The 8,771-nt window shown below is 38.6% G+C and overlaps 1 long non-coding RNA gene across 8 annotated transcripts; it reads left to right on the forward strand.

Moving 5' to 3' along the window:
* Positions 1-2,351: 2,351 nt before the first annotated feature.
* Positions 2,352-5,402, forward strand: LOC124677946. Of its 8 annotated transcripts, none has more exons than XR_006994279.1 (5): positions 2,354-2,772; positions 2,923-2,979; positions 3,132-3,275; positions 3,438-3,509; positions 4,169-5,402. It is a non-coding gene; the product is annotated as an uncharacterized LOC124677946 (long non-coding RNA). The 8 variants fall into 8 exon arrangements; XR_006994280.1 differs by having other exon boundaries at positions 2,356-2,979; positions 4,169-4,250; positions 4,321-5,402; XR_006994285.1 differs by having other exon boundaries at positions 2,357-2,979; positions 4,169-4,627; positions 5,087-5,402.
* Positions 5,403-8,771: the final 3,369 nt, after the last annotated feature.

Here is an 8,771-nt window from a genome sequence, read left to right on the forward strand (position 1 = left end):
TACTTGGAAGGGGTTCGGATGATAACTCGAAGGTGGACTTTTTAGGCATAGATGCAGTTGGATGACGGTCTATGTACTTTGTCGTAATGCCCAATTAAATCTCACTATACTCATCATGATATGTATGTGCATTGTCATGCTCTCTTTATTTGTCAATTGCCCAACTGTAATTTGTTCACCCAACATGCTTGTTCGTCTTATGGGAGAGACACCTCTAGTGAACTGTGGACCCCGGTCCAATTCTCTTTATCTGAAATACAATCTACTTGCAATACTTGTTCTACTTGTTTTTCGCAAACAATCATCTTCCACACAATACGGTTAATCCTTTGTTACAGCAAGCCGGTGAAATTGACAACCTCACTGTTTCGTTGGGGCAAAGTACTTTGGTTGTGTTGTGCAGGTTCCACGTTGGCGCCGGAATCCCTGGTGTTGCGCCGCACTACATTTCGCCGCCATCAACCTTCAACGTGCTTCTTGGCTCCTCCTGGTTCGATAAACCTTGGTTTCTTTCTGAGGGAAAACTTGCCGCTGTGCGCATCACACCTTCCTCTTGGGGTTCCCAACGGACGTGCTGACCACACGCATCAAGCAGATTTTCTGGCGCCGTTGCCGGGGAGATCAAGACACGCTGCAAGGGGAGTCTCCACTTCTCAATCTCTTTACTTTGTTTTTGTCTTGCTTAGTTTTAATTACTACTTTGTTTGCTGCACTAAATCAAAATACAAAAAAATTAGTTGCTAGTTTTACTTTGCTTGTTATCTTGTTTGCTATATCGAAAACACAAAAAAATTAGTTTACTTGCATTTACTTTATCTAGTTTGCTTTATTCTATGTTGCTAAAATGGCCAACGCTGAAAATACTAAGTTGTGTGACTTCACAACCACAAATAATAATGATTTCTTATGCACACCTATTGCTCCACCTGCTACTACAGCAGAATTCTTTGAAATTAAACCTCGCTTTACTCGAATCTTGTTATGCGAGAGCAATTTTCCAGTGTTAGTTCGATGATGCTCGCTGCCCATCTTAATAATTTTGTTGAATTATGTGAAATGCAAAAGTATAAGGATGTAGATGGCGACATTATAAAATTAAAATTGTTCCCTTTCTCATTAAGAGGAAGAGCTAAAGATTGGTTGCTATCTCTCGCCTAAGAATAGTATTGATTCATGGACTAAATGCAAGGATGCTTTTATTGGTAGATATTATCCCCCTGCTAAAATTATATCTTTGAGGAGTAGCATAATGAATTTTAAACAATTAGATACTGAACATGTTGCTCAAGCTTGGGAAAGAATGAAATCTCTGGTTAAAAATTGCCCAACCCATGGATCGACTACTTGGATGATCATCCAAACCTTCTATGCAGGACTAAATTTTTCTTCGCGGAATTTATTGGATTCAGCTGCTGGAGGTACCTTTATGTCCATCACTCTTGGTGAAGCAACAAAGCTTCTTGATAATATGATGATCAATTACTCTGAATGGCACACGGAAAGAGCTCCACAAGGTAAGAAGGTAAATTCTGTCGAAGAAACCTCTTCCTTGAGTGATAAGATTGATGCTATTATGTCTATGCTTGTGAATGATAGGACTAATATTGATCCTAATAATGTTCCGTTAGCTTCATTGGTTGCACAAGAAGAACATGTTGATGTAAACTTCATTAAAAATAATAATTTCAACAACAATGCTTACCGGAACAATTCTAGTAACAACTATAGGCCATATCCTTATAATAATGGCAACGGCTATGGTAATTCTTATGGGAATTCTTACAACAATAATAGGAGTTCACCCCCTGGACTTGAAGCCATTCTTAAAGAATTTATTAGTACACAAACTGCTTTTAACAAATCTGTTGAAGAAAAGCTTGGGAAAATCGATATACTTGCTTCTAAAGTCGATAGTCTTGCTGCTGATGTTGATCTTTTGAAATCGAAAGTTTTGCCTAATGAGAATCATCATAATAAAATTACTACTACAGCAAATGCTATTCAAGTTAGAATTAATGAGAATATAAGATTAATGGCTGAACTGCGTGCTAGGTGGGATAGAGAAGAAAATGAAAAACTAGCTAAAGAGAAGAATGTAGCTAAAGTTTGGACTATTACCACCACTAGTAATGCTAATGCTACACATGTTGCTGCACCTCCTACTAATCTCTACTACTTTAAAAAGACTAAATTGGTTCCTTATTCTGCCCAGCCATACGTCAAACCCTTTCGTCGTCCCGCTTCGTCCATCGCTCGTCCCTTATGGGCCTGGCCCAATTTCATTTTAATCACATAATACGCACGGATAACACAGTATTGGTTCCTTTATTTCTCCCCGCCCGCCTAGGGTTCCTTCGGCCTCGCCGCCCGAGCTGGCGACCGGCAGCGGCGGCACACCGTCATCTGCCCGCCGGCGACCACTTATTGAAGCTCCTCCAGTTCTTGATACGACATCCTCCTGTTGTGAGCCCCCAATCTCTCCTTCCCGTCTCCTTTCTGTACTTTCCCGTCCTCTCCTCCCACCCAAACGTTCCTCTCCCGACGGTCTTCATCGACACAATAGCTCGTTGTCCTGCGCCTACTACTCCTCGGGCGGCAAGCACCTCAGGCACGATGGACATGGCCTTTGCAATCAGTAGGAGGACTGGAGGAGATCTGGGCGCATGACCTGGATGGCTCAACGATGCCAGATCCGGTGGTAGATCATGATGTACAGCTGTCGTCGAAACAGATGAACCGCCAAAGCTGACCCATCTTCGTTTCGCGATTCTGGTTCCCTCTCTCTCCCTCTCTTAATTTGGTGCTCAATGTTCCTGTAATTTCTTCAAAATTTGGGTGTGGTTGATTCGTTCTTGCTTGTTCACCCGGCGGAAAAGCAGTAATCACAAGGCTAGATTAAATTGTATCCATTTTTTCTGCTAGGTGATGAATTCAACTCACCCAGCGGAAAAGCAGTTGGTATCTCTTTGGACTTCGGCTGTACGTTCATATGGCCTTTGGCCTCTCACCAATTCCTCTCCTTTCATCTCAAGATTGTTGATGTGCTGCAGGAATGCAGATGCACAAACTTTATAGATCTTACTTCTGTAGGAATGCTAAATTCTTCTGTTCACTAAACTATTTGTTTGCAGAGAATTCTAGAGAAGAGGATTATATTCATTACTTGAACAAATGAACATGGCGAAAAAATTGCCATTTCAGATGAGGCTGGTGGTGGAAACCTCTAGCAGCATTGAGATATAATTTCCATTTCATACAAGACGCTTTGGATTGATGTATGTTGCAACTCTACGCGTTTTCAGTTTACCAATATGTCTTAAATCTGTAGCTCATGTTTCCCGTCCACTTATTTGTTTACAACTGGACATAGAGTATGACAAATTTATTCACACAACCGATTCTAAGCATGAAGCTGATGTTAATGACTTCCATTCTAGAGTACTAAGCCGTGGTGACACATATATAGAGCTGATTAAGAAGGTTACTGTGCGAGATGTGAGGAGTACAAGGTAAAATCTGTTTGCACCTTCTCATATATGAATATAATATATAGTACAATTTTAAGTAAATGTATTTGTACTTTATGAATAATTAATCATAACAAACGTTACCATATACATCAATGTAGGTTATCTCGGTATTTATGTATTGGTAATTGTAAAAAAAATTGTTTTGTTGATTGGACACAGGATGAAATAGAGCTATCGGAAAATAATTGTTGTACTGTGCATCTGAATCCTTGTGTACCTAGAAAGGAACATAACTATTTCTACACCTTATCAAAATATCAACATAAGTTAGAAGAGCCCCTAACAAGAAATCCCAATTTTGTAAGGCCATCATATTGCTTGCACGGGGTGAGGCTCTATTATGTATATCTTTTTTCAATCTAATGCGTTTTTATTGATTTACTGCTACAAATTGTAGTGGAAAAGTGTATAACTCTTTGCTTATCAAATGGAGACTCTAATTATATTGTGATGGGTATTACCTTCTGAAATAGTTGAAAGAATGCTTTCAGAAATCATATTGTTTTTTTCTTGTAAGATATGTGACTATTCTTACAAAAAAAAATTAGAAGAAATTTTATAGCTGTCAGCATCCCTTATTATCAAGATCCCTTAAAAAATAATTATGGAAATTAATATCAATCACTATTTCAATGCAGCTCGAGATGATGTCTGATGCCATTGACAAAAACAATAGACAAAGATGAGGCCGAAGAAGAAACAGAAGAGCTCACCAACCAGGTAAAATGCTAACTATATTCTCTTTAGTAAGTGTTTCATGCCATAATGGTGAATTTGGATATACTGCAAGATCTTGTGCTTGTTGATGAGGTCGGAACCGTTGGTGAAGCTAGCTTTGGGTGCATTTGGAACTCAAGCCAGGACAATCCTAGGCTTGCTAGAGAAAGGAGGGCATTTGGCTATGCTAGCCAGTGTTGCTGGTAACTGCAAAAGTTATCTTGCCATCAGAGCCTCAGAGGAGATTATTAAGATAGATGTGCAAGCATTCAGAGAATATATGAAGATTCTTCAGATCCATGCAGGAGAATGTTGATTGTGAGAGCATACTGTCAAACTTCTTACATTGGAATTCTTCTTAAACAGTATATCCATATAAGGTACATAAACGCGGGCAAGTTATTGTCTTAAAGCAAGTAATAGTTGATATGGAGGAAGATGTTGAGTTTCAAATTGGCACAGAAAAGAAAATCTTAATAATCCATAAAAGAGGACAATTTTTGCAGTTATCAGCAATTTTTTGGGCTATCCTATCCAGTTTTTGTTTTCTGGTAGGAAAAAATAGCTTAATACAACATGTTTCTGATATTTTCATAGTTAAAAATATTGACGCGACCTTTAGTTTTACAATATGGTTTAGTTAATGTAAGATGGAAGATTTCCTGATATCAATGATTTTACAGCATGGTTTAGTTATCTGTAGCAGTGTAGCATCTTGCTAATTAGTTCCCTGCACTTCCCACTAAAGTTATTTAGTTATCTGTAGCAGCTGTGTCTTGAATGTTATTTTGATGAAATCAAGATAATATTGTTTGTTATTTTGATTTGGTTGTCAATAGCAGGGGATATTGATAGCGGGGCGACCGATGTCCCTTGAATGACAGGGTTGCAGCGAAGGTGTACACCATGTTAAATGATTACTGACCAATAGGTTGTTGCTTGGGTAGGATCTGGTTTGGGCGGTACTTCAGGTGGAAGTTGATACAAAGTAGAACAGTTCCTTCAAGTAATGGCAATGGAGAGGTTCATGAGAAAGGGAATGTCGTAACATTTTCTCAAAAGATATGTATCAGTGATTATTAGCCGTATAAAAATGAAAAATCAACTATTATCTCATGTAGAAATATGCTAAAACAAATATGCTGTTTTCCAAAAGATTTAGTGTTTCGTTGTTAACTGTTTAACATGATATTTCTCTAGCAAGGCACAATAGTGTAACTCTGAATTTTGATACAACTATTGGAATTAGTAGTCCAAAGGAACCAAGAAAAGTTTCCAGTTGGCGAAGAAAGATCGCTAGAGTTTTACTGATGTTCTTGGCTTGCTTGAAATTTATGTGGCTACCAAAAGTGCAAAGTAGCTCTGATGTGATACAAAGTGTACGTACATTTTAATTCTTGTATCATATCTTTGAAATTATATGTTGGGTGAAAGAGAAAATTACATGGTCTTATTTTTATTAGGGAGGCACAGACTTCCTGCTGTAATTTGGAATAAAACACTGAGACGTCATTCTTCTTTTCATCAGTTTTAAATTGTTTTAGTCCAAAAATAATAACAAGTCCACACTAGAATAAGCTACTTTGTTTCGTTTCAGTTTTGCATCCCCAGGAATGAGCAGAAAGAGGGACGATGCATAGCACTTTATCCATCATGTTTTTCACTATATATCTTCTTTTAACCAATTTTTCTACTACATATCTATTCTTGCTTGAGGGCAGTTGTCTATATGTGTATTTGGTTGAACAAGACCACTCTTGCAGCGCAGAATGGAAGTTGAAAGCTTGAAAACACTACGATTTGGTGAACTTGAAAAATTATTTGTACACAATATTATAAGCTTGAAAATTGAATATTTTTTGTTTAACAAGTACAATTAGTATTTTGGATTAATCAACACATGCATTTGCACGTACAAGATTAGTCCGCATTTCTTTATATTTGTACATGTAAGTGTGTTCGAATGAGAATGTGGCAAAAAGATACACTTCCATCCTTTTTATGTTTGCGAGTGCAAAACAAAATTCCTTGATATTACAAGTGAATATCAGACAATAACCATATCAAGGCCATTGTAGGATTTCATCTCCACTGACTGAATACATGCAACATGACAACATGAGTGTCTCACGTTTAATTGCTATGAGTCTTGATTAGTCAATTTTATTACGTGCATTGCACCAGTGGCTTGTTGATGGAGTTTTTCTACCCTAGCCATTATTGAAGATTTACGAAGCCCCTTTTGTATGTTTTTTTTGCGAATAGGACACTGGCATTAAAAGAAACAGCGAACAATACAAAGCACCCCAAGAAAAATGAAAATTACAACGAGATCCTTGAGAAGCCCTTCATCTTCAACCTCCAGACCGTGTCGACGGCGCGCCACTGCTGCCGCTCCTTCCCGAGTCGGCTTGACGTTGTTGATTACGGACGGGAAGTCGCCGAACGAGTCAAGAAGATCACATCCGTTCCGAAGACGAAGAAAAAGGATGAACCGCCGCTGAAGCTCCTTGACGATCCTAAGAACCAGACAAAAACCTCGAAGACGACACCACTCCCACAAGACTCTCGACGTTGCCGCCGAGATGGGGTTGAAGCTGGGGAGACCTTATTGCACGAGGTGGCGCCACCACCACCTGAGCGCCACCCTACAAACTTTAGCCCTAAAAACGAAGAACGGAGCCCACAAAACAGGGGGTGGAGCCCTCCCGCCGACGAGGGCAGCGATCCACCGCACCCCCATGGCCCGAAGGCCACAAAGGTGGGGCAGATTGGCGGCGGCACCGGCAAGAGGCGAGGAAGAAGCAAATGCGCTTGAGAGCCCCACATACCGGTCCGTAGCCCCTTTTGTATGTTTGACACATAAGGCTACGATTCAGGATTGTCTCTGAATATTTATGAATATTAAAGTGTTGTTTGAACTAATAAGAAAACAAGTATTCCTTCAGTTATACCTTTGTTTGCAGCACCCATATTTTATGAGACAATAATACAACCAAAAGTAGAGTTTGTTGAGTTGATAATTATGATGGTCTAGAACATAGGTGCTTACCACAAAAGAGTAACTAGAAGACCTTTAACTTGGAACCACACAGATGCACACAAATTCTGTCTTGTTATTGCGCTCAGTACTATCATGATGTAGTATATTATGATATCACTGATTTGTTATGAATTTTCGTAGTAAGTTGTAAATTATACATGTGCATTGAAAAATAAATTTAAGGACCCGTGGCAACGCACGGGCATTTGTACTAGTACTAATAAAAGAATTGGTGTTAGCAATGTTTCCACTTCTAATGCAAAGCGCGAAAAACTGCCTGAAACTACTAAAACTGCTGAAACTGCTTGTGATAAAGCTGCTGAAATTTTTTCCAACATTGGGGATGATGATCCCATTGCTTTAGATTATAATGGTTTGAATTTTGATGATTGCCACATCTCTGAAGTTATAAAGTTCTTGCAAAAACTTGCTAAAAGTCCTAATGCTAGTGCTATAAATTTGGCTTTCACGCATCATATTACAAATGCTCTCATAAAAGCTAGAGAAGAGAAACTAGAGCGTGAAGCCTCTATTCCTAAAAAGCTAGAGGATGGTTGGGAGCCCATCATTAAGATGAAAGTTAAAGATTTTGATTGTAATGCTTTATGTGATCTTGGTGCAAGTATTTACGTTATGCCTAAGAAAATTTATAATATGCTTGACTTGCCACCGCTGAAAAATTGTTATTTGGATGTTAATCTTGCTGATCATTCTACAAAGAAACCTTTGGGTAAAGTTGATAATGTTCGCATTACCGTTAACAATAATCTTGTTCCCGTTGATTTTGTTGTCTTGGATATTGAATACAATGCATCTTGTCCCATTATATTGGGAAGACCTTTTCTTCGAACTGTTGGTGCTATTATTGATATGAAGGAAGGTAATATAAAATATCAATTTCCTCTCAAGAAAGGTATGAAACACTTCCCTAGAAAGAGAATGAAGTACCCTTTTGATTCTATTATGAGAACAAATTATGATGTTGACACTTCGTCTCTTGATAATACTTGATACACACTTTCTGCGCCTAGCTGAAAGGCGTTAAAGAAAAGCGCTTATGGGAGACAACCCATGTTTTTACCTACAGTACTTTGTTTTTATTTTGTGTCTTGGAAGTTGTTTACTACTGTAGCAACCTCTCCTTATCTTAGTTTTGTGTTTTGTTGTGCCAAGTTAAGCCGTTGATAGAAAAGTAAGTACTAGATTTGGATTACTGCGCAGTTCCAGATTTCTTTGCTGTCACGAATCTGGGTCCACCTCCCTGTAGGAAGCTCAGAAAATTAAGCCAATTTACGTGTGTGATCCTCAGATATGTACGCAACTTTCATTCAATTTGAGCATTTTCATTTGAGCAAGTCTGGTGCCATTTTAAAATTCGTCAATACGAACTGTTCTGTTTTGACAGATTCTGCCTTTTATTTCGCATTGCCTCTTTTGCTATGTTGGATGAATTTCTTTGATCCACTAATGTCCAGTAGCAT

This window comes from Lolium rigidum, chromosome 7, assembly GCF_022539505.1.
Source record: "Lolium rigidum isolate FL_2022 chromosome 7, APGP_CSIRO_Lrig_0.1, whole genome shotgun sequence".
Lineage (NCBI taxonomy): Eukaryota > Viridiplantae > Streptophyta > Magnoliopsida > Poales > Poaceae > Lolium > Lolium rigidum.